Source organism: Leptonotus elevatus, chromosome 15 (assembly GCF_054856555.1).
Source record: "Leptonotus elevatus isolate MCC_2025b chromosome 15, RoL_Lele_1.0, whole genome shotgun sequence".
In the NCBI taxonomy this organism is placed as follows: Eukaryota; Metazoa; Chordata; class Actinopteri; order Syngnathiformes; family Syngnathidae; genus Leptonotus; species Leptonotus elevatus.
The window spans coordinates 14,665,182-14,669,265 of record NC_141253.1 but is presented as its reverse complement, the minus strand read 5'-3'; positions in this window follow the sequence as shown (position 1 = coordinate 14,669,265).

The following is a 4,084-nucleotide window of genomic DNA, read 5'->3' as shown; positions in this document are numbered from 1 at the left end:
TAATTATGTAATTCTTTTGTTTTTAGTGTTTATTCAATCGTAAAAAAAACTGTAATCGCCTAAGTCATTTTTTTCCAGATTTTTCAGGAAACACAAAATTTAATTATTTGCATCATGAGATGATTTAGGCAAAAAATATATAATTTTTGCAAAAAAATGACACAATGATTTGTGAAACACTGAAAAAAACTTTTATACATTAGACACAGAGGTATGTCATAATGTCACTTTCTTGCATTTCCAAAGCACTGACAGACAAATCACCACAGGCATGAGCCCGTTGATTAAGCACACGCACATTAGCTGATTCAACACATCATTCTTTATTGTAGACAAACCGATCAGGTTGGAACACTACAGAAATGCAGCAGGTAAGTTCACCTGCTTCCAACCAAAAAGGAGGAAGAAAGGGGAGGGTGAGAGGGAGAATCTGTGGAGGATAAGCAGGAGATAGAGGTTGAAGAAGACCTGAAATGGGAAGAGAACGTCCTCAAAGAAAAAGAAGAACAAATTTGTGCGACACTAGTTGATAATGTCATCAACCCTGGATTGATGCTGAGGGAGGCAACAAGAAAATATTTAGAAAAAACAAACAAATTTAATCCAACGAAGATCTAGCATATAAATGTTGATGAAATTTGCTCGTCAGATCTCGATGACTCGGCCATGGGTATAGGGAACTTTGGTCCAAGAGAGCCGCAGTCGTGCATGTTCTAGAAGTCCCCCTTCTCCAACACAGGTGATTCAAATGATCAACTCATCAGCAATCTCTGGAGAAGCCTGATAAGGATCCTCACCTATTTTGGAGGAGGGAGACATCTAAAACGCACTGTGTGGCTCGAGGACCAGGGCTGCCTACCCCTGAATTTGGCGATTTATTTATTTATTTATTTAATTAATTCCATTTATTCATTTATTCATTCGTTCATTTATTTATATTGTTTACAGTAAATTTAACCCGTACTGGTAGTAATGTATTTTTATTTAGTTTACTGGGCTTACAGCATTGTAACAAATTTTGTTGTGATTGTCTAACTTGACTGATTTTAGTTATATGAAGAGAAATGAATCCTATTTTCAATAGTGTGTAGCATTGATCTTCTGTTTGATTCATTTACCATGTTGTGTTTTTGTACGTTCTTTGCGTACTTCGCTTACAGTGACTGCTAAAAGTTGATTAAGTTAAACATCAGAGTGTGTAACTGGTTCAAACAGAGTTCATCCTTATCACACGTGTGTATGTCATATGGTAACATAAGATGGTTTATATATATGTGTTTAGAGTTTTGATAAGAATGATTCATTTTGCACAGGATGTAAGATGTTCTGCATATCGTGTGCATGGTTGTGCTAATTGTGTTTTTAAAATCCGAGCCCCGTTTTGGATTCCGTGCTTAAGCAATCGTAAAACACTATAACATCCATGAAGAATAACACAAATGCCTGTGAGTGTCATCAGAGTTCATTTTATTATTATTATTATTTATTTTGTTCTTCGTTTTCACTCTAGGTGTCTTTGGTATTAATGGCACTGGAGAAAGCATGATTTTGTTGTTGCAGTACACCAGAGGGATCTGTGAAATGTAGCGCCAGGATGAGGAAGCCATTTTGCATTTACACAATAGCAGGGGGTGGGCATATCCAGGCAGTGGGTTGCCTGAAACAGCACCCCATAGCTAACTCTGACTAATCCTCATTAAAAACATGTTAAGGGTGTTACTTTATTCACGCACCACACACGCACCATGATCACTGTGCGGCATCATGTAACTGATCTGCATCGGGCCAAATCACAGGCTAAATTCTCCCTTGCCAACCACCGCTGGAAGAACGGCAGCATGCCGGTGGACCTGTCCAATATGATGGTGCGAGGTTGTCTTGCTTTCCCTCCTGGACCTTCTTCTCTCCCTCCTGGACCGTCTCCTTTTCTTCGTTGATCCGCTCATCTTCATCCTCTGATTGGAACTCCTCTTCCTTGTTGGCCCGCTCCTCTTCAACCATGGCCAGCTCCTCTACCTCCTCTGACTCAAATTCCTCTTCCCCTCACTCTGCCGTTGTCCATTGTGTTTGTTTGGAATCTCCAGCAAACTGTGCACTCTGGACTTGCTTGCAGTCACATCATTAGCAATAAGAGTCTTCAATTTTGAGTCGTGTGTAATGAATGACGCCAGGTTTGTTCACTGTGTTCAAATATTGCTGTCTGTGGCAAACATTTTGCATCACATGAGCTTTCATTTGAGAATGTGAGCTGAGAGTTCTTGTGTTTTAACAAGGCAAAAATGTGCTCAGATTTATGAGGATCGTGTTTTGTGAGTTGTCGTCATGTGAAATGTGTTATGATATTGGCAAATGAGGGCTACATTTATTGAATGTGTTTAGACAACTGGTCATTTGGTTGAGAGGATTGGCTTTTGTGTTTAGCCTTTGAGAAAAACTGTAATCTGTGTGTCTGTTTGACAGGATTTACAAAGCCTAAAGACGTGTGCACGTGTGTGTAGCCTCAATCCAGCATTAAGACCAGCAGAAAGGTCACTGATGAAATGTCAGCAGCCGTGACAGTCTGTCTATAAGATGTCCTTATGCCGATTACTGTCTGTCTGCCTCCTTTCGTTGAAAACAACGAGTTATTTAGAAAACAAAGTCAAGAAATACAGCAGCAAACCGGTTTCTTGTCTCTTAACTTCAATTACAGATTCTAAAACAAAAGCTTTATTCAACCAAAAATGTGTAAACAGTGGAAAAGGCTAATAAAACACTGGTGTGTGTGTGTGGGGGCGTTAAATAGCAAGTTGACGTGGAGAAGTCATATGATGCGGATTTCCACCAAGCTGACGATAATGCAATGCAGACAAGTTGTTGGCAAAATGTGAGAAATAAAACCGCACGTGATATGCAATGGTCCGGATATACAGTACACAGCCATGGTGCATCCAATCTTAATTTATGCGTGTCTATCCTGGATCTGCGGGGAAAAAATCCAAAAGGTGCAGCGATTAGCATGTTTAATGATATCCCCAGTTTCTCCAAGCATGCCTACGGATGAGATGGAGTTGTTGCTAAATATCATACCGATAGCAGGCTTTCCCCCCAGCGTTTTATTAACCCGGTGGTCTACCAGGCTTTCCTTGCCCCACCACCAGGTTATTAGGGGGGGGGGGGGGCACACAAATTATCAGGCAGGAAGAGCTGATTGGTGGCGTATGAGGTCGGCTGTGTTCACACCCACAACAGCGCAAATCACCCTTTTTTTTTTTAAATACGCGTATGTCTGCAAAATGATCAACATCCGGGCGAACCTGCCTGAGTCCTCACAGAAATATATCAATCGTCACACCAAATTTGCACTGGTCATGAAAATAGAACCCATACTGTACAGGTAAGGTGAATTGTTTCAGTAATTTTGCTTTTTTTTTGGTCACTCAGCATCACAATGTTAGCAATGATGTTTTTCTTTATTTTCTTTTTTTTGATAGTGTACAAGTCAAGCCAATGCTAGCGAGTGCTTAGTAAAATGCATAATGTAATTATTTTTGGATTCTTCTCAATACAAGCACTATGTAAAAATTTATCATATAGAAACTATTTTGTGCACAAAGAAGTCTCTTCTTCTTTTCTCAAAATTGGCACTGCATATTAATTTAGACTTTTTCTTAAGAAGCTAAATTTCAGAGTCTGTTTTGTTTTGCAACAGTAAATTCGTTTTTTTTTTGGGGGGGGGGGGTGGGGGTAATAAACAAAAAAGTGGGTAAATGTTCTTCATAGGTACGGAATGTGAGAACTGCCACCTTTGCTTATAGAATCGAATCGAATATAATAGAATATAATAGAATATAACTTTATTTGTCATTGTGTACACAATGAAACTTATTTCAGCAGCATCCTTGCCTTCGGCACTACATCATAAAAACAAAAATGATCAACAATGACATGCTTATACACAACAAATAATAAAATAAGCCCTAAAGCCAATATAAAGTCAATTTAAAAGTGGTCATGCGTACGTGCATTTATTAAGGGTTTTTTGTGCATTTAACTGCCAGTGGGTAGAAACTATGCCGTAGTTTATTTGTAGTATTGCACAGCA